Genomic DNA, 23,234 nt, shown 5'->3' with positions numbered 1-23,234 from the left:
AGTAAATGTTCAGACTTATATACCCAGGGCATCAGGAACTACATACAATAGACTCTTTATGAAGAATATTTGATGCATTAACCCCCTCCAATACTGAACGTTATTACTGTGTTGCAAAGTTCTACCAGAACGGCGGCATAGTGGTTAGCACAGCTGCCTCACAGTGCCAGAGACCCTGGTTCAGTTCCCAGCTTGTGTCACTCTCTGTGTGGAGTCTGCACGTTCTTCCCGCATCTGAGTGGGTTTCCTCCGGGTGCTCTGGTTTACTCCCACAGTCAGAAGGACATACTGGTTAGATGCATTGGCCATATTAAATTCTCTCTCTCTGAGAGAGGTACCGGAGTGTGGCTACTAGGGAATTTTCACAGTAACTTCATTGCAGTGTTAATGTAAGCCGACTAGTGACACTAACACAATAAACTTAAAACTTAAATAATGTAACCAAAACACAATTCATGAGACATAGTGGGCAGGATTTTCCGACCACACTTGTCCTAAGACTGGAAAATCCCACCCAAGGCCAATGGACATCTGCACGTTCCTGTCCCGTCCGTAGGATTCCGCTGGTGGGTGAGGCGGGAAAATTGCACCCATCATGTTCGAATAATCTCAGATTATATTCATGTCACAAAGTTTCACAGGTGTATTACAAAGCAAAATTAGATCATATAAACAGCAGTATAAATGCATCAGTGGAACAGCAAACATTTCTGAAATTCAGAATGTCCTTATGGCCATATGCATAAAGTGAGGGGACATCTGGTTGAACAAATGAGCGAACATGAGGTACATTTCTGAAATAATGCCCAATCTTTTTTTCGGGGTTCCACCAAATATCTACTGAAACTTTGACAGAATCTCTGTCAGATCTAGGATTTTCTGATCTGTCTTATTGGGGACAAAATTCATGCTTGTTCCGTACAAAGCCAACAACATCAGAGAGTGGTTTAACAGAGATCCTGTGTGTCTGTAGTTAATCCTTGCTTGGTTGTGCTAGAACTGAGTGTGAAACTGAAGATTGATATATATTGAGTGGTATGAGGTGAACTGTCCCCAGATGGACAAAAGTAGCTCCCACCAAGGCAGAGGGAATATTCCAGGCATGGGAAATAGACTGTATTTCCCAAAACTGGGAGATAGTATTTTTTTAAAAATCTGATATTGATTTGATTTGATTTATTATTATCACTTGCATTGGGATACAATGAAAAGTATTGTGTCTTGCACTATACAGACAAAGCATTCTGTTCATAGAGTACATAGGGGAGAAGGAAAGGAGAGGCTGCAGAATGTATTGTTACAGTCATAATTAAGGAGTAGAGAAAGGTCAACTTAATATAAGCAGGCACCTTCAAAAATCTGATGGAAGCTGTTCTTGAGTCCGTTGACATGTGGCCTTGGGCTTTTGTATCTTTTTCTTGATGGAAGAAGGTGGAAGAGAGAATGTTCAGAGAGGCTGGAGAGAGGCACTATGGGGTAGATGGAATATTTTCTAACTGCGCAGATGTTGCTAGTAGTGGCATAGCTAATGTCCATTGACCCAGTGCAAATTAGGTTCCCTCCCACTGGCCTTACCAACTCCAGTGCGGTCAGTGGTGGATAACACCAGCAGGTACAATCTCAGCCTCATCGCCTGTATTACCATCTGCATCGCTTCAGCATCAAAAATTTTAACCTTTCTTTTCTTGTTAAAAAGATTGACAGACCTCACCATAGGATCCCTACAATGCAGTAGGAGGCCATTTGGCCCATCAAGTCTGTACCGACCACAATCCCACCCAGGCCCTATTCCCGTCACCCTGCACATGCACCCTGCTAATCCCCCTGACACTTGGTTAATTTAGCATGGCCAATCCACCTAATCTGCACATCTTTGGACTGTGGGAGGAAACGGAGCACCCAGAGGAAACTCACACTGACACGGGGAGAAAGTGAAAACTCTACTCAGAAAGTGAACCAAGGCTTGAATTGAATCTGGATCTCTGGCATTGTGAGGCAGTAATGCTAACCACTGTGCCACTGTACCGCCCAACCAACCTCTTGTGTGTTTCAGACATTTTCGATTGTTATTTTGGGCAAAGTTTCGAAAGTTGATGAAGGATCTGGGAATAGCTGTGATCAATAGTACACCTTTGGATCACAGCGCTTATATGGAAGAATTTTCTGAAAAAAACGTGAGCCCTGACACTGTACACTAAATGTCAAACAAGTTGGAGGTTTTTTAATGCAGAGGTCTTTTTAAGTCTTAAGGGAACATAATGCATATTCCATCTAGTTTAGTTTAGTTTATTTGTTAGTGTCACAAGTAGCCTTGTATTAACGCTGCAATCAAGTTACTCTGAAAAAAATCAATGAGAGATGATGGACATTCAGCATTCAATCCATTTACGTGGGGACATAACGTAGCTAATTTAAAGTTTTTTATTAATTGTATAAAATAACAAATCTGGCATGAAGACACAAGGATACTATGTTGAACTGGAAAATCCATTTAAATTTTCTCAGCAGATTTATTTGTGCTGGGATCAAGAGACCACTTATAAAAGATGTCCAGAATCAATACTAACTGATGTCAGGGCAATATTGCTGAGAGCTTCAAGCAGTTAAATGTTCCATATAAATACTCATTTATCTTCAAGAGCAGATGTGTAGCGAGATATCCTGAGTGACTGCTTTATCAGTGATCGCAAAAATCACGGCAGAATTAATGACATGGTTGAACGTATATTAAAAGTATAAAACGCCTTGGCTGTTTTTAAAGTTTATTTATTAGTGTCACAAGTAGGCTCACATTAACACTGCAATGAAGTTACTGTGAAAATCCCCTAGTCGCCACACTCTGGTGCCTGATCAGATACACTGAGGGACAATGTAGACAATTTAGCATGGCCAGTGCACCTAACCAGCACGTCTTTTGGACTGTGGGTGGAAACTGGAGCACCGGAGGAAACCCACGCAGACACAGGGGGAACGTACAAACTCCACTCGGACAGAGACCCAAGCTGGAAATCAAACCAGGGGTCCTTGGCACTGTGAGACAGCAATGCTAACCACTGTGCCACCATGTCACCCCCTCTGATTATAACCTTACATAAAAGAAATCAAAGCCCTTTATAAGTTCTGTCCTAATGAGACAATATTTATGCAGGTTGATTTGAACATTCATTGCTGTAATTAGTTTGACTAATTCCATAGGAAAGGACAGAAAAGTTTAACAAGCAATACCAACCCACAGCAGCAAGACAAAGTTAGGCAGATTTATCATTTTATAAAAAGCTTGTAACAGATTTTACCTCAAAGGCAGTGCGGAGGTACAGCCGTCCCACCAGTTGTTCAGTGAAGTGCTCAGTCTGGGAGCTCTACTCTCACTTGGACTCTCACAGCTGGTAAGTGCTGCAATACATCATCATATCATAAATTCCTCAGGTCACAGCCTGGCACAAGAAACCATTTAACAGAATAATGAGCGCTACAGTTTAAAACCACACAGTCATATGGGCAGGATTGAGCAGCAGATTAACATATACGTTCTGGACCTATGTAAAGTTCTGCTGCTCAAATAAATGGGTGCAGTAAAAGTCAGCTACGTTGGAGACCATTCTGAGAGGTCACAGTTATTCTATCACTTTTCGTGTTGCACGTGACACTCTTGCATGCAAGATTAGTCACCACACATCGGCAAACCTGTCTGATCTGTGGGCTTGCGGTACAGTGAAGTGCTGAGATGACTGTCCTTAATGGATATGCGTGTGTCCAAGAATGAAACCAATTCCGGACAGTAGTCCATGGTGAGTCTGATGGTGAGATGGGACTTGTTGATGTCATCATATAGTTGTTTCAGTGATTATTCACCCTGAGTCCAAAGGAAGAAAATGTCATCGATGTATCTAGAGCATAGCATCGGTTGAAGGTCCTGTGCGGTGAAGAATCCTTGTTCGAACCTGTGCATGAAGATGTTGGCATATTGAGGTGCGAATTTGGTCCCCATGGCTGTTCCGCGTGTTTGGATGAAGAACTGGCTGTTGAAGGTGAAGACATTGTGGTCCAGGATGAAGCAGATGAGTTGTAAAATTGCATCTGGAAACTGGCGTTGTGTGCTGAGGAAGTTGCAGCAATGCCATCGTCATGGCGGATACTGGTGTAGAGTGCTGAGACATCCATTGTGACGAGGAGTGCTCCTGGTTCAACTGCTCCATGTGCGCTGAGTTTCTGTAGGAAGTCCGTAGAGTGGCAACAAAAGCTGGGGGTTCTTTGTACAATGGGTTTCAGGATGCCCTTGACATAGCTGGAGAGGTTCTCGCTGCTTGACAATCACCAGGCAAGACTGTTCTTTTCCTGTTGAAGAACATTTCAATCGTCACGGGCATTCAGCCTCTGATCTTCGGGTAAGCGTTCTCCAAGGCAGCCTTCATGACACATGACAGCACAGATTCAGTGAACAGAGATTGATAGTCAAGTTCTGCACACATGAGGATGGCCTCAACCGGGATCTTGGGTTCATGTCACACTATCTGTAACCACCACGACTTGCCTGGGCTTGCAAAATCTCACTAACTGTCTTATTAGGAGACAATACACATCTCTTTAACCTGTGCTTAACGCTCTCTCCACTCACATCGTCTGTACTTTTAAGACTTGATTAGCTGTAAAGACTCGCATTCCAATCATTATTCTGTAAATTGAGTTTGTGTCTTTACATGCCGTGTTTGTGAACAGAAATCCCACTCACCTGATGAAGGAGCAGAGCTCCAAAAGCTAGTGGCGTTTGCTATCAAATAAACCTGTTGGACTTTAACCTGGTGTTGTGAAACTTCTTACTGTGTTTACCCCAGTCCAATGTCGGCATCTTCATATCACTCCTTCTGCACTGCAGGGATTCTATGATTTTAAATGGCAATCTATAATTTTATGGATTGTTTATGCTCTGAAAACCATTGAGCTGGATCATGACACTGTAAGTGGTCATTAAGGTTTGTACATAACTCAGAAGTAAACTGTCCCACAAATAAACAAAACAAATTCTCGGTTTGTTTTTAAAAAGGGGATGCTGAATTGTCTGTGATGTTTGCCAAAAAGGCAGGAACTGAATGGCAAGGGGCCTCACTTGATCAAAAGGAAAATCCATGTCAGTAAAAGATTAAGTGATTTTTTAAATGTTTCTTGGGATTATCAATGCGACTACTGGCTTTCGCTGTAAAGCCTTGATCTGGTGCAAAATACCCTGCACTCGTTGTGGTGAACAAAAGGTTTACAGCAGCGGTTTGTAGAGGTGCAGATGTTTCAATGACATCAGGAACATGGAGCAGAGGTCTAGATATCACAGTGTCTCAATGTGCAATGGTACAGCTGGAGGGTTTATGGTCCATTTTAGCACAAAAGAATGGTCCACAACTGTATGGATTGCATGACAAGGAATGATCCTCCTTGTCAGAAACACACAGAGACTATGTTGATAAGTGTGGTAAAATTCAGAGGTCTCACCAGATTAGGAAGGTGAGGTTATATTGGGCAAAATCTATTTCCCTTGAAGACTTGTTTCCCCAGGTGGTACGGTGGCACAGTGGCACAGCGGTTAGCACTACTGCCTCACAGTGCCAGGAACTTGGGTCAGTTTTGAGTGCTGCTTTAATCAATATAGGACTGACAAAAGGCAATATCACTTGCTCCAATTTTTCATTTTCTGTAATGTTTTAGTTTTAAATGATTTTCAATAAGAGAAATTCAACTCAGTACCAGTGCTATCTTTATCTATTCGAAGGAATGAATGGATTCCTTCCTCCATTGTGTCTCCACGTCCCTGACTGGTAAGTGATCCATTATAGCTTCTACTCCAGGAAGATCACTGCCTATCTCATGATGCCTGCACTGATACTTTGCTGGAGCCATGGAAGCGCCACATAGTACGTGCAGCCATCTGTATCTCTTGAGTGGCATCTAGAATGTTGTTGCAAAACTGCTGTTTTTATCCAGCTTCACTTGCCAGTAACCATCCTACTATTGAAGATAGTAAAGGTTTTTACCTTTACAAGTTGTGGCAAAACTTCTTCAATGGTGGAATGGGATATTGTGATTTCTTCAAAGTTTTATTCAGATCCTTTGGGTCTAAGCATACACTTCACTATTACCATGCTGCTTATCCAGTCTGTAGGAATTGTTACTTTCTTGATTACTCCCTTCTACTCCAGTCTTGTTTTTTAGGCTTGAATTGAGGGCAGTTGAAATTCTCAATGGGCTGAGTGGCCTAATTCTGCTCCTATGTCTTATTGTCTTATGGTCTTTTTGGCAGATGCTGAATTGTTCTCACACTCGTCCACTTCAAGATTTTAAGTCTACTTCAAGCATTTAAATCCTGTAAACGTATCTTCGTACTTCTTTTGGATCTGTTCAACGGTCAACGATTTAGCACAAATCCCTTTTGGCACATTTAGGGTTAGCAGTCCCTGCTGTTAACAATTACAAGGGAAATTCAGGAAGCAGCACCATCCCTTGTACACGGTCTTCTTTGAGTGCACAAAGGTCTTTGACGCTGTCAACCACAAGGGCTAAGGAGTGTCTTCCTCTGTTTCAGCTGCTCCTAAACATTTGTCACTGTCTACCCGCTGCCTGCTTCACGATGACATACAAGCTGTGGGTCCGATCAACAGATCCATCACAGACCCAATTCACATTCGGACTGGGGTCAAGCGAGAATGTGTCATCACACAGACGCTCCTCTCGATCTTCCTTGCTGCAATGCTCCATCCCACTCTCAGCAAGCTCCCTGCTGGAATGGAGCTCAACTACAAAACAAATGGGGATCTTTTCAATCTCCACTGCCTGTGGGCCAGGTCCATGGCCATTCCAACCTCTATCATTGAACCATAGTGTGCAGATGATGTCTGCACCTGCTCAGAGGTTCCAAACCATTGTCTAACCCTAATGCACAGTTATCGCCATCACCTTCACTGATGCATACTAGAGCATGGGCCTACACTAGACATCCATAAGACAAAGGTCCTCTACCAATCTGCCCCAATCACACAGCACTGCCCCGCTGGTTATCAAAATCCATGACAGGACCTTGAACAACATGGACCACTTTCCATACCTTAGGAACCTACATTAACAGGGATAGATATCAATGAAGTGGTTCAACACCATTCACGGTGGGCCTGCACAGCCTTCAGTCACCTGAGGAACAGATTGAAGGTCAGGACTTCAGATCCAGCAACAAGCTGATGGCCTGCAGAGCAGTATTGATACTCACTCTCCTATCTAGCTCAGAGACGAGGACTATATACAGAAGACACCTCAAACCCTGGACAAGTACCACCAGATTCCACAAGATCCTGCAAATCCATTGGCAGGATAGGTGCACCAACATGAGTATTCTCACTCAGGCCAATATCCCCAGCATCAAAGCATTGACCAGGCTCAATCAGCTCTGTTTGGTGGTCCACATCAACTGTATGCCTGATATGAGACTCGCAATACAACAGCACTACTGCGAATTTGTCCTGTAGTTAAAGTATGTTGGTTGATAAGGGAGGGGGAGGATTCCATAGCAATTTCTCTCCAATTTACTGCAGAAATACATCTTCCTGAGCTTTCATATATTATTTTCTGTAATTAGTTTATCATGGAAGAACATGGGAAGTAACAGACAGTCACCAGTGAAATATGGGTGGCACAGTGCTTAGCACTGCTGCCTCACAGCGCCAGAGATCCAGGTTCATTTCCTGCCTTGGATCATTGTCTGTACTGAGTTTGAACATTAACCATGTGTCTGCGTGGGTTTCCTCCAGGTGCTCCAGTTTCCTCCCACACTCCGAAAGACGTGCTGGTTATGTGCATTGGCGATGCTAAGTTCCCCCTCACTGTACCCAAACAATTGTCGGAGTGTGACCACTTGTGGAATTTCACAGTAGCTTCATTGCGGTGTTAATGTAAGCCCACTTTTGATACTAATAAATAAACTTTAAAAAATAAACGTTGCAAAAATTGCTGGGACCAATCCAGTACTATTTTTACAACATGATTGTGATCAGAGCAGTATCATAGGACGATATCAAACATTTGTTGCCTCATGTCATCAACAATAATTTCTTTATAATCTATGATATTAAAACCATATTACCCCTTCTTGGGCACTAGAGGACCTGATTGAGCTAGGAAAAATAAAAAAAATCCTCTGCACATCAGTGAGTAGGCTTGGTTAGAAGCTCGAGCTCTGATTCTACTGCACACTGTTGTCAAGCAAGCATTACATGAAGAGACAGCCGGTGAATTGTTTTGAGGGGGCAGAACATTCATGGTACAGAATGATAAACAGGCTTAAAGGTCTAAATGGTTTACTTCTTTCCCCTCTTTGTGAACTCCACCAGAATAGAGTTTTACACTTTCTGTTGAGACCTATACAACTCCAAGGGTATGCTCCTATGTCTTATGGTCTTACGAAGGGACGTATCTTTCAAACAGAGATGAGGAGAAATTTCTTCAGCCAGGGAATGGTGAATCTGTGGAACTCTTTGCCGTGGAAGGCTGTGGGGGCCAGGCCATTGAGTGTCTTTATGACAGAGCTAGATAGGTTCTTGATTAATAAGGGTATCAGGGGTTATAGGGGAAAAGGCAGGAGAATGAAGATGAGAAAATATCAGCCATGATTGAATGGTGGAGCAGATACAATGGGCCGAGTGGCCTAATTCTGCTCCTATGTCTTATAGTCTTATGGTCTTATGGGTAGTTTGTTTCAGCAGCAACACCAACAAAAATAAAAATTAACTCAAAATTTCCTGTGCAGCTCAACAGGGAGCATTGATTTATTAAGGGTAAAGTTTATTTATGCGTCACAAATAGGCTTACATCAACACTGCATTGAAGTTGCTGTGAAAATCCACCACACTCTGGCGCTTATTCAGATACATTGAGAGGGAATTAACACAGCCAATGCACCTAATCAGCACGTTCTTTGGATTGTGGGAGGAAACCAGAGTACCCAGAGGAAACCCATGGACACACAGGGAGAATGTGCCAACCTCACACAGACAGTGACCCAAGCCAGGAATTGAACCCTGGTCCCAGGTGCTGTGAGGCAGCAGTGCTAACCATTGTCTCACTATGGGTCAAGGGAGTGCGCTTACCTAAGTACAAAGTGTAAAGTAAAAGGTTAATGATTAATCCACGTTCAGATCATAGGATCATAAAATCCCTATGGTACAGAAAAAGGCCATTCGGTCCATCGAGTCTGTACCGATCACAATCCCACCCAGGCCCTATTCCCGTAACCCCACGCATTTACGCTGTCAATCTCCAGACACTGGGTTCAATTTAGCATGGCCAATCAACCTAACCCGCACATCTTTGGACTGTGGGAGGAAACCGGAGGACACAGAGGAAACCCACACAGACATGGAGAGAACGTGCAAACTCCAAGATGGACAGTGATCCAAGATGGCAAAGAGATTCCAAGTGAATAAAAGCACAGGACAGTCTGTGCCGAGAGAACAATGTACTTATCGTTAAGTCTCGGATAATTCTAAATAAATAATTTTAAGAAAAACTAAATGCTGATGTTTCCAAATAACTTGTAGATTAAGTGAAACCTTGTCATGCCAGAAGATATTACAAATAAAGGGCTGCAAGCCAGACCATAGTATCACTGCTGGAGGCCGGAGATTAAGAAAATTATGAGCACAGGTTGGTAACCCATGAGCAAAGAGCTTGGAACAGCTCAGAAATAAGAATTGATATGGGACAGTGAATGAATCACTTATGATGTTGGTATCCATTGAACCTTATGAGCCTGTGAAAATTGGGTTTCCTGTAACTTACACAGGATTCCAATTCTGTTGCGTTGTGTGGTTAAGTGTAGGCTAAAATTTTAAACTTTATTTATCGGTGTCACAAGTAGGCTTACATTAACATTGCAATGAAGTTACTGTGAAAATCCCCCGGTTGCACACTCCGGCACCTGTTTGGATACACTGAGGAAGAATTTTAGCATGGCCAGTGCACCTAACCAGCACATCTTTCGGACTGTTTAGGGTCTAAATAGGGTTATTTTGGGGCTTGTCTATTCTCCCAAAGTAAACTGCTCGAGACTGTAGTTTCTTAAATCAAAGTCAACAACTTTTCCCAAAGGTAGAGGAGTCTAAAACGAGAGGGCATAGGTTTAAGGTGAGAGTGGAGTGATACAAAAGGGTCCAGAGGAGCAATTTTTTTCACTCAGAGGGTGATGAGTGTCTGGGATGAGCTTCCAGAGGCATTAATAGAGGTGGGTACAATTTTGTTCTTTAAAAAGCATTTAGACAGTTACATGGGTAAGTTGGGTATGGAGGGATATGGGCCAAATGCAGGCAGTTGGGACTAGCATAGTGGTAAAAACTGGGTGGCGTGGACAAGTTGGGCCGAAGGACCTGTTTCCATGATGTAAACCTCTATGAATCTATTGCATTTTATTTACATTATTATTTACATATTCAGACTTCTGCAAGGTTGGAGCTTCTTCTCCTTCCAGGTCTCTCTCACTCAGTTATGTGATGTTAGATCAACATTCTGTATGCTGCTTGTGTTAAACCTACAAATTCCACTGTGCATGAACATTGAAACAGGAGTACACCTTTTAGTCCTTCAAGCTTTTTTCACTATTTAATGAGATCATGGGTACGTAAATACAAGCTTTCAGCCGATAGAATACAGAAAACTGAAGCCTTTCAACACTGGAGCTGCCTCCTACCTTCCAAAATGTGAAACTGCAGTTTAAATGAGGGTACATGTTCAGGAGTATGTACAAACCCATTTGTCACCTGCACATCAACCTCGCCTTCTCTAGCACTTTCATAGAATCATAGAATCCCTACATTACAGAAGAGGCTATTTGGCCCATTGAGTCTGCACCAACTCTCTGACTGGATATTTTATCCAGGCCCTCTCCCCTGCTCTATTCAAACAACCCCACACATTTTCCACAGTTAACCCAGCTAACTTTCAAATCTTGGGACACTTAGCATGGCCAATCCACCTAACATAGAAACAAACGAGATAGGAGCAGGAGGAGGCCATTTAGCACTTTGAGCTTGCTCCACCATTCATTACAATCACGGCTGATCCTCCAACTCAATAGCCTAATTCTGCTTTCTTCCCAGAACCTTTGATCCTGTTTGCCCCTTGTGCTATAGAAACATAGAAGATAGGGCAGTACGGTAGCACAGTGGTTAGCACTGCTGCTTCACAGCTCCAGGGACCTGGGTTTGATTCCCAGCTTGAATCAGTGTCTGTGTGGAGTTTACACATTCTCGTCGTCTCTGCATGGGTTTCCTCCGGGTGCTCTGGTTTCCTCCCACAGTCCAAAGATGTACGGGTTAGGTTGAATGGTCATGCTAAATTTGCCCCTTAGTGTCCTGGGATTCATTGGTTGGAGGGAATAGTGGGTAAAACGTGTAGAGATATGGGGGTGGGGCCTGGGTGCGATTGTGGTTGGTGCAGACTCTATGGGTCAGATGGCCTCTTTCTGCACTGTAGGGATTCTATGACTGCACATCTTCCCAGGACCTGATTTCCTATTATTCTGAGAGCTTCCTTCTTGCAGAAGGTCAAAGAATGAATATCTGTTGCTCATCTGTCTGACCTTTTGCTCCTTCATGCTATGCACCATTGTTTTGTCCAACACAATGCAGTTGAGATTAAATGACCATGCCATTCAGCTTGTGGGAGTTTGAAAGGAGATCCAGTGACCACATATAAGATTTATAACAATGACACTCTGAAGTCCAGTAATAAGAGCTTAAATGGGGAGCATTTAAGGATCAAATGATGGTGGATTACTCAGCTGGAACTTTTGTGGAATTACAGTCATGTACAGGAGCAATGGAACTTCACTGTGTCCATATTGGTATGAATCAGAAAACTGAGACATTGGGCTGCATTTTCTGAAGCTGCCAGAGGTTCAGATGCCAACGAGGGAAAGGGCAGTAAAATTGCTTTGATGGTTAGCAGGATCCTAGGCAGCTAATTAACAGCCCACCATCTCTATTAAGGACTGTGGACCGTGCTCAAGAGTTACTGACATTCAGTCTGTTGGTAGCACAGTGGTTAGCACTGCTGCTTCACAGCGCCAGGACCTGAGTTCAATTCCTGGCTTTGGTCATTGTCTGTGCGGAGTTTGCATGTTCTCCCTGTGTCTGTGTGGGTTTCATCCCACATTCTGAAAGATGTGCTGGTTAGGTGTGTTGACCTGAACAGGCGCTGGACTGTGGCGACTAGGGGAATTTCATAGTAACTTCATTGCAACCTTAACTGTGACTAATAAATAAACTTCACTTTTCTTATGTTCCTTAGAAACGCTTAATAGACTAGGTGACATTGTTATCATGTCTGCTTTGGTCATGTTAACCACCAACACCCCTACTTTCTCAGAGGGCTAAGGAAATTCTGCTTGTCTGCTACGACTCTCACAAATTTTTACAGGTGCACCATAGAAAGCACCCTTTCCAGATATATCACAGCTCGGTATAGCTCCTGCTCTGACCAAGACTGCAAGAAACTACAAAATGTTGTGAACGTAATCCAGTCTATCAAACAAACCAACCTCCCATACATTGACTCACCTATACTTTCTGCTACTCAGAAAAGCAGCCAGCATAATCAAGGACCCACACATCCTGGACATACCCTCTTCTACCTTCTTCCGTCGGGAGGACTATACAAAAGCCTGAGATCATGTACCAACTGACTCAACAGCAGTTACTTACCTGCTGCCATTAGACTTTGAATGGGCCTACCATACATTAAGCTGATTTTTCTTAGCACTGTAGATATGACTGAAACACTTATTCTGCATCCTCTCCTTTCCTTTTTCCCCCTGTATTTTATGAATGGTACGTTTCGTCCGTATGGCGTGCGAGAAACAACAGTTTTCACTGTATCCCAATACATGTGAAAATAATAAATCAGATCAAATCAAGTTATATTTTTGGCTGCACAAGTAGGGATTATGCAAACCATCTCCCTCCTCTTGTCCTTGCTGGTGCTCTAATGTGGCCTCCTCTCCAATGTGCCATAGCCCTGCGATTCCTGCTATTACTGTTTGCAGGAAGACTTCCTTCAATCTCAGTGATGTTGAAGTTTGATGCTCTCTTTCCTGCAGGTCTCCTGGGCTGTCATCACTAATTCTCACCTCCTCCCATGCTCCTTCTGTTGCCGCTTCCCCTTTTAACCACTCTAGGCTGTTTAGTCTCATTGCTACACTCTGATTACCGCCCCCTCCACATGCACTTACATCCAGTCACTGATGGGCCCCTGATGATAATTATGTAAATTGGCTAGCATCAGCAAATCTGCCAGGGTCAGCACTGGAATCAGTGGGTGGGTGGAAATACATGCCCACTCCATGTCCGTCAATGAAGTGCGGCTTCAGGGAGTCTCGGGACACAATTTTAACTCAAATATTTAAATGTTGTTTGAGCATTTAACAGCTTGACGAATTGCACCTTTTTCAAGTGTAGATTAAAGTTTAAAGTTTATTTATTAGTCACCTGTAGGCTTACGTTAACACTGCAATGAAGTTACTGTGAAAATGCCCTAGTTGTCGCACTCTGGCACTGTTCGGGTACACTGAGGGAGAATTTAGCACGGCCAACGCACCTAACCAGCACGTCTTTCGGATTGTGGGAGGAAAACGGAGTACCCTGAGGAAACCCACACAGAGACGGGGGAAACATGCAAACTCCACACGGACAGTGACCCAAGCTGGGAATTGAATCCAAGCCTCTGGCACTATGAGGCAGTAATGCTGACCACTGTGTCGCCATTAGTTCTTCTAGTAGCTTAAAGAAGGTTAGTTGTTTCCATTACTAAATTTACTCATTCCTTTTTTTTGTGAAATTTTTTTTGCAGCCAAGAACAATACGCGCGTCTTAAATGTCCTCCGAGGAAGAATAAAAACCAACACGAGTCTGTGTTCCATGGATTAACTATTTGAACCCATGTTCCATGGATTAGAATTTTAAAAAAATTCCCAAGATCACAGCCAGTTTAAAGTGCTGGTGGTGAAGGCAGCTTGCTGTATGGAATAGACGTTATATGCTGTTGTTATGGCTACAAGCATAGCCATCTGCAGTGTTATGCTTCCTACTATCGGGTCCAACAGCTGTTTTTTTTTCTTGGGGGATGTAACTTTAAACTTGCAGCACTGACTTGCCCTTTCTTGCATATGACAGGAAGCCCATTAAATCTCGCAGTTTCATCTCTCACTGATTTTCCGAAAGGTCAATTTTAATAATGTACGCTGTTCTGGTTAAAAGACTGATTTCTGCGTGACGTGTAGGCAGCCTGTTCCTACGAGCAGCTTGGAAAACTTGTTATTTTTCTCTTCGGTTTCCCTGGTAACTGCACAAACGTTCTCGGGATACAGAACCCAATGTCAAGCACCGGCTATGGAAATTCTCCAGAATTTCTCAACGGTCCAGTCCAGATTGAGATGTTGACTGTCTCACCAAATGAACAAAAGCATATCTCGATATCCGGTCAATAACAGCCATCAATGTCCCAAACTGCAGAGCTGGAGGACCATATCTATTGAGCGTGCATGTTCATAGCACAAAGTGACTAAGAGAAAATCGATGCTCGGGTCAGTTGGTTTTGGAGAGCCAATCTTAGAATCATGTCAATTATACAGCACAGAAGGGATCTATTTGGTTCATTGTACCTGTGCTAGATCTGTGCAAAACATGTCCAACCAGTTCCACAACCCTGCTCTATCCTTGTTGTCTTGCATATCTTTCCTTTTCCAATATATTGTCATGCCTAATTTAGACATACCGTACTACGAACTTTTAGTCAACACTGTCACAAACTGGATACAAACAGGTTGCTGCAATTCATGTGACTTTTGGCATTTGGATTACAGATGCTATCAAATCCCTGGAGAATCTGTATTTAAATATGGACGTAGGAGAGTGTACCTCACAGCCAATTGTGCAATTCACACATCTCATTCTTTAAGAATGGGCAACGCCTAAAAATTTTGGCTTTCCCACACTGCCTGTCTCTGTGATTGAAATTTTATGGCAGAGGACTTTATGGTTTCACCAGATTCATAGAGTCATAGTGCAGAAGTAGGTCATTTGACCAATCGAGCCTACATGAACAAAAATCCCACCCAGTACCTATCTCTGTAACCCCACATACTTATCCTGCTAATCCTTTGACACTAAGGAGCTATCTAGAATGGCTAATCAACCTAAACCGCACATTTTTAAACAGTGGGAGGATAAGGGCAGCACAGCGGCACAGTGGTTAGCACCAGGGACCCGAGTTTGATTCCTGGCTTTGGTCACTGTCTATGTGGAGTTTGCATGTTCTCTCCGTGTCTGTGTGGGTTTCCTCCAGGTTCTCCGGTTTCCTCCCACAGTCTTGTTACAAGCATTGCCCATGCTAAATTCTCTCTTAGTGTACCCGAACAGGCGCCAGAGTATGGCGACTAGGGGAATTTCAGAGCAACTTCATTGCAGTGTTAATGTAAGCCTTACTTGTGACTAATAAACAAAATTTAAACTGGAGCATCCGGAGGAAACCCACACAGACATGGGGAGAATGTTCAAACTCCACACAGCCAATCACCCAAGGCTGGAATTGAACCCTGGTCCCTGACGCTGTGAAGCATCAATGCTAACCACTCATTGGACCTTTGAATGGCTTGCCGCATTTTAGCCCAACCCCCTCCTGCTACAACAGGGCTGTAAAATTCCACCCATGATTCATATTGGATGAAAGGAAAGATTGTAACTTAATGGCCACTATCAACTTCCCATTGTATCACAATAGCCTCCCCCATCCAAATTAGGCTTGCTGAGATTCAGAAATGTAAACCTAGCAGTCAATTGACTAAATCTGGTCTTGAGGACTGCACCTTTATTACCCCAGGGCCCAATAAACTCATTAAAACCTTTAATTGTTGGCCAGTCTGACAACAAGACTCTGAAACAAGATGTAAGTCATCAAGTAGCCAGAATGCTCAACCAGCTCCAGTTTCAAAGTCCATCAAATAGGTATTCAAATTTGGGAAACCCTACAAACTGCTGTGAAATCTTCCCTTCACAACACCCTCAATTCAACTTTAAATCATCAAATGTATTCAAGAAATCACAAGCCTGCCACACCAGAGACCAGAAATTGGAAATCAGCGACTGAATTAACTGTAATCAGTAAAAGTGCACTATCTTTATCTGTATCCAATATTTGAGTGTGTGTATGTGTGTGTGTGTCATTCCATTAATTCAAACTGAAGGTGTGAGAATAAATAACTTCGTTTATGTTAAACTCATGGAAGCTTGCTGCTGAATTATTTAATTGAAATACACACTCAAAGGGAAAAAGCACCACGCAGCTTTCCACACACAACATGTTGATTCTAGCCAGAAAGAGGGAAAACATCTAAGGCAGAATTTTCCCATCCCACTTGCCATGGGAGTTGTAGCAGGCAGGACATGGACCATTTTAAGGTCCATTTTTCTCGGGTGAGATTTCCTGGCCTTGGAGGCGAGCGTGGCCGGAAAGTCCCACCTGTGACTATATACTGATCTGATTACCTTTTGAGCAGTATGACTGAACCTGCCGCACTCACCCTTTCAGTCAGTGCCTCCCCGATCATCACTTGCTGCATAAAAATAATGATCCTCATCTCCTCTCTTCTTATGCCAATTATCTAAATCTGTGCCATCTTGTTACTCACCCTTCTGACAGTGGAAATTGTTTCTCCTCAGGTACTCTTGTCAAAGCCCTTCATAACTTTGAACATGCCTTTAATATTGTCCCTTTGCCCTCACTGTTCTTAAGGAGAGCTTTCTCAGTTTCTCTTTTTGACCAGCTTCTCCAGTCTCTCTGGATAATTACAGTCCTCTCTCCCTGGCATTGTTCAAGAAAATCTCGTCTGCACTACGGCATTGCCATTCTTCCAAATGCGTGGTGCCATCAACTGGACACACTGCTTCAGCTGAGGTCTAACCACTGACTCATAAAAGCTCACTGTTTCTTCCTCTATTTGTCTATAATAATCCAGAAAACTCCAGACATTGCCCCCCTATTCAATGGCAACGCATTGTGCAAGTGTTAAACCAATCTGCAAGGCATATGCTGGTATTAATGAGAGTATGAAATCCTTGCGGAAAGCTGTAATTACTGTGACTCAATTGGAATTGGCACTTCTGCATTAAATCCACTGTTTGCTCAAAGCCCTGCAGGAATATGCTTGGTTTTCCCTTGGTAGACCTCCTGTGAACCTGAAACATTACAGTACATTATTATGAATTATTTTAGCACCATCACCTCCAGGCATTATGATGTGCGGGTGTCGTCTGATTTAGTAAATTACTCTAAACCATGTGAAACATCGATCTTTCCACCTGCCAATTAACCAGGGCAAAAAACAGCTTTAAATTCCTTCCCCTCATTTTTATTGGTGTATTGAATTCCAGCAGAGCAAGGATTAGAAAACAGGAATTTCTTAGTTTAAGTTGAAATATTAGAAATGCTTTTTCCCACATTAGCTTCATAAATGGAATGCTGGCAAATCCTTAATCTTTCCCATATTTTTGACTGGTGGACTTCATTAAGTTAGCATTCATTTCCACCGTCAATATTGTGTGTTAATTCTGCTGACCAGATTAGTATAAATTTTGTATTGATCTATCAATGTTCATGTTTAACTTTCAAGGTTGCTTTCGTAGAATGATACACCACAGGAAGAGACTATCATAGAATCTCTACAGTGCAGAAGAGGCCATTTGGCCCATCAAGTCCAAACCAACTCTCTGACAGATTATTTTACCCAGGCCCACTTCCCCACCCTATCCCTGTGACCCCACACATTTCTCATGGTTAATCCATCTAACTACACATCTTGATGCACTAATGGGCAATTTAGCATGCCCAATCCACCCAACCTGCATATCTTTAGACTGTGGGAGGAAACCCATGTTGACATGGAGAGAATGTGCAAACTTCACCCAAGGCTGGAATTGAACCAGGGTCCCTAGACCTGTGAGTTAGCAGTGCTAACCATTGTGCCATTGTGCTGCCCCTGTCCATTGTGCTTTCAGAGTTGAGTCTGGATTCCCCATCCTTTCCCCAAAGCTGTGCAACTTTTTCCTTTTCAAGAATGTATCGAACTCCAAATTGAAAGTTATCACTGAATCTATTTCTACCACCATTTCAGGCAATGCATTCCAGACCAGAACAATGTATTTTACTTACTTCCTTATGTGGCTTCTGGATCTTTTGCCAATTACATTGTATCTGTATTCTCTAATCATTAAGTTTCCCTTTATTTACTTTACGCAGGCACCTAACATTTTGAACCCCTCTATCAAATATCCTCTGGACTTTTTCTGTTCCAGAGAACAACTCTAGTTTTTTATGCCTCTCCACATAATTGAAATCTTTCATCCCTGGTGCCATTCTGAATAAATCTGCTCTGCTCTGTCTTTAAGGCCTTGACTCCCTGTGCAAAATGTGGTGCAGAGAAATGACAACAGTACTCCAGCTGAGGCCGAACCTGTGTTGTATAATAGTTTAGCATGAACTACTGTCCCTTTTTCCTCTATTTATAAAGCCAAAGATCCTGTACTTCTTGAAATCAGCTTTCACAATTTGTACTGCCATGTTCAAAGACAATTGCCAAAATTTTCAATGTGTTCCTGCCTGTGGGATCTTCCGTTCCCGCTGATGGTGAGCCTCCGGTTTCCCGGAAATGGGGGTGCATACAATGGGAAACCCTGTTGACAGTGGTGGGACCAGAACGTCCTGATGGAAGCCAAATGCAAGCACTCAGCTGTGGGAAAACCCGTCAGGGTGGGACAGAGAAATTTCAGCCATATGCTCACAGCTTTTTCTATTCCAGCACCTCCTTACATGTTGTACCATTTAGTTTACATTGCTTCTTCTCATTCTTCCTACTGAAGTGAATCACTTCACACATCTCTGCATTATATTGCAACTGTCATGTGTCTGCCCATTTCAAAAGTCTGTCCATGCCTTCCTGAAGTCTGTTTCTATCCTCCTCACTATATAGAAAATATACAAGTTTCATGCCATCTGCATGCTTTGAAATTATGCCCTATATAATATGGGGGACCCTATTCCACAAGTTCCTGCATTCTGAAAACCAAACATTACTCTTTACTTTCTGCCCCTTAGCTATGTTCATATCCATCCATTGGCACTAATTCCATAGGCTCTACTTTTTGAAACAAGTCTATTATTTGATATTTAATCAAACTCCTTTAGGAAGTCCAAGTACACCAACCATAATGCCTTCATCAACCCTATCTACTCCTTCATTAAACAAGCTTATCAAATTATTAAATATTATCTGTGCTCAACAAATCCAAGTTGAATTTAATTTATTTACCCATGGGCTGGGATTGTTTGACTCCATTGATCTACTGTAGAACATTTGGCAGCCCAGCCAAAAGTCTATTGATTTTCGATGGAACCAGAAGGTCCCTACAGTGGCTTGGGGCCAGAAAATCTCGCCAATGTTTTTCCAAGCGCTAATTGAAGTTTTAAAAGTGTATCTATCAGTGTCACAAGTAGGCTTACATTAAAACTACAATGAAGTTAATGTGAAAATCCCTTAGGCACCACACTCTGGCACCTGTTCGGGTACACTGAGGGAAATTTAGCATGGCCAATGCACCTAACCAGCACTTCTTTCAGAATGTGAGAGGAAACTTGAGCACCCAGAGGAAACCCAGGCAGACACGGGGACAGTGACCCAAGTTGGGAATTGAACCCAGGTCCCTGGCGCTGTGAAGCACCAGTGCTAACCACTGTGCCACCCCACCTGGATTATTGTCTCTAAAAGTTTCCCCATGACCAACAGTAGGCTGACTGACTGTGCTTGCTGTATTTATCCAGAATGAATCACAGAAAGTTGGTACGCAGATACAGCACGTAAGAAAAAAGGCAAATTGGATGTTGGCATTTATTGCAAAAGGACTAGAGTAAAAAACTGTTGTTGCAATTGTATAGGATGTTGGTGAGACCACATCTGGAGTATTCTGTCTAGTTTTGGCCTCCTTATTTGAGGAAGGACGTTATGGCATTGGAGGTAGTTCAGAGGAAGTTCACCAGATTGGTTCCAAGGATGAAGGTGTTGACATATGAGGAGAGACTAAAAACCAGTTTGGGCTTGTCATCATTGGAGCTTAGAAGGATGAGAGGGGATCTGACTGAGGTATATAAACTTTTAAACGGGATTGAAAAAGTAAATGTGGATCAAATGCTTCCTCTTATGGGGCAATCTGAAACAAGAGGACACGGGTATAGTTTGAGAGGCAATAGATTTAAAACTGAGATGAGGAGGAACTACTTCTCACAGAGGGTGGTGAATTTGTGGAACTCGCTTCCCCATAGTGCAGTGGAGTCTGAATCATTAAATGGCTTCAAGAGGGAGCTGGATAAATTTCATACAAAAAAGGGGATAAAGGGATATGGGGAACAGGTGGGGAGGTGGATCTGAGACCAGGAGAGATTAGCCATGATCTGATTGAATAGCGGAACAGGCTCAAAGGGTTGAATTTGCTTACTTCTGCTCCTACTCCTATGTTCCTACCTTTTCCTCTTTTTAGATCAGGGTGCAACATTTACAGTCATTCAGGCCTCTGATGTCACCTCCTGATCAAAGGAGGATTGAAAAATTATAAAGCTTCCACAATTTCCACCCACGCATCCCTCTGTAATTTGGAATACATTTGATTTGGACTGGGTGACATCTTTACTTTCAACCTTTTAAGTATCATGTCTTTTCTATTTTTATTCTATCCAAATCCACGATTGCTTCCTCCTTTACTGTGATATTGGCAGCATCCTCTATTGAAGACAGATGCATCGAGTTAATGGGAAGAATGTTTTAGAATCCAGTGGAGACGCATGCAGAGGGAGATGGATGTGAAAATTTGCGGCGGGGCTATTTTTCCAGAGGTATGATCCAAGAAGGCAGGGCTACTTGATAGCTAAAGGCCTATCAAGCTCCATTTCCAGAGGCCAGCTTGAATTTTCCAGTCAGTCTCTGGCCCTGACCCTGGAGGCAACGAGGCCTAGGACAACTGCCTGGAGAAAGCCTGCTGACATCAGACTGTGGAGAAAAGGGTGAGGCAGTTTTCCTGGCTGGCTTTGAGGTCCTTCCCACCACCTCAGGTCCAACTGCGACTACAGCCTGCTCTGCGGAGGCATTTTCCCCTCCACGTATGGTGACACAACTGCTGAAGACCCTTAATTTCAAAAGAATAAAAAGCTGAAGAGACAGCACCCCAAAAGGCACCCTCTCTCTTGATGCTGTTCCTTCACCCAAGCCGTTCTTCTGACTGACTCTTCAACTTCGATAGCCCATCTTAATTGCATCACAAGCCCCCTCCACCTCCCCACTCCACCCTGTCCAGCTCCGGCTGCTGATTGACAAATTCAGGGACAGTCACTGCCCACTGACTTTCTTTGTCACACAGTACAGAGTTGTGACCCTCATATGACTCCAATATTGTTGCTAAAATTTATTTATTAGTGTCACAAGTAGATTTACATTAACACTGTAATGAAATTACTGTGGAAATCCCTTAGTTGCCACACTCCAGCGCCTGTTTGGGTACACTGAGGGAGAATTTAGCATTACAAGTGCACCTAACCCGCATGTCCTTCAGGTTGTGGGAGGAAACCAGAGAACCCAGAGGAAACCCACGCAAACACGGGGAGAACGTGCAGACTCCACACAGACAGTAACCCAAGCCGGGTCGTTGGCATTGTGAGGTAGCAGTGTGAAATATTGTGCCACCATACCGCCCAACAGTGTGCAGTCAGAAAGCACAAAATAAGAACATGAGAACATAAGAAATAGGTGCAGGAGTAGGCCATCTAGCCCTTCGAGCCTGCCCCACCATTCAATAAGATCATGGCTGATCTGAAGTGGATCAGTTCCACTTTCCCGCTTTCTCCCCATAACCCTTAATTCCCCTGTCTATCAGAAACCTATCTACCGTGACTTAAATATATTTAGCGAGGTAGCCTCTACCACTTCAACGGGCAGAGAATTCCAGAGATTCACCACCCTTTGAGTGAAGAAGTTCCTCCTCAACTCTGATCTAAACTGCCACCCCCTTATCTTGAGGCTGTGCCCTCTAGTTCTGCTATCCTTTCTAAGCAGGAAGAATCTCTCTACCTCCACCCTATCCATCCCCTTCATTATCTTATACGTCTCTATAAGATCCCCCCCTCATCCTTCTAAATTCCAACGAGTACAGGCCCAGTCTATTTAGCCTCTCTTCATAGGCCAAGCCCCCCTTCTCCGGTATCAGCCTAGTGAACCTCCTCTGCACTCCCTCCAAGGCCAATATATCCTTGCGCAAGTGCGGCGACCAAAACTGCACACAATACTCCAGCTGCGGCCTCACCAATACCCTGTACAGTTGCAGCAAGAAATGCTGTACAGTATCTCAGCCACACCATCTGCCTCCACTGTAGCATTACCCTCTGATTCCTAATTGGTCTCATTCTCCTCTTGGCCACATTATTATTATTTATATGCTACTGAAAGACTTTTGCTTCCCTTTTCTATCATCTGCTAGGCCATTCTTAGACACACTCTTTGTCCCTCTTATTTCCTCCTTGAGTTCTCCCCAGCACTTTGTGTTCTTAGTATGGTTATCTACTTTCCCTCCACATTTAGGCACAAAATCAGAATTGCACTCAATTTGAAATATGACAGCCTCCTTAAGTAATTTTTGATGCACCATCTTCATCGTCTGATAAGAATTTTCATGAATTTTAAATGTCTATTATTGCTTACACATTTTAAATCAGAGATGGATGCCAAAGTTGAACATATCAGTAGATTAAATCAACAGAATAATAGAAACCGAGATCATTTTTATCTTTTAATTTGTCTGACAGATGACACATTGAAAAATAGTTGTGTGTTTCTGAATCACTTAATGTGGTCTGTTTCATATTTCAGACATCCCCTCCACTCACATTTGCTTTATTAATGATTTGACCTATTAGAAATGATTTGTAATGCTTTGCGCAAATAAAAATGTGTTCAGTTGGTGCATGATAGGATTGAGACAGTGGACTGAGATTTCAAGTGTGCACTTGCAGAGGAGAAGCTTTCAGACGCAGACCCTGGTTGCAATTTTATTTATTTTTATTTTAATGCAAACCTTTGATTGTAAAGATTTTTTATCATACTAAAATCTCCCCGCTTGAAT

At 42.9% G+C, this 23,234-nt stretch overlaps 1 protein-coding gene across 1 annotated transcript in view; it reads right to left on the bottom strand.

The window, feature by feature from the left end:
• The window catches only part of LOC145347635 (palmdelphin-like), a 123,792-nt gene extending 120,443 nt beyond the window's left edge, over window positions 1–3,349 (bottom strand). Inside the window, exon 1 of the mRNA XM_080195287.1 lies at window positions 3,294–3,349. The gene's annotated coding sequence lies outside the window, so the exon portion shown is untranslated. The remainder of the gene's footprint in view (window positions 1–3,293) is intronic.
• Between the last annotated feature and the right edge of the window lie 19,885 nt (window positions 3,350–23,234).

This window comes from Carcharhinus amblyrhynchos, chromosome 9, assembly GCF_965287045.1.
Source record: "Carcharhinus amblyrhynchos chromosome 9, sCarAmb.v2.hapA, whole genome shotgun sequence".
Taxonomy (NCBI): domain Eukaryota; kingdom Metazoa; phylum Chordata; class Chondrichthyes; order Carcharhiniformes; family Carcharhinidae; genus Carcharhinus; species Carcharhinus amblyrhynchos.
The sequence above is the reverse complement of the archived record's forward strand: the minus strand, read 5'-3'. Positions and strand labels throughout refer to the sequence as shown.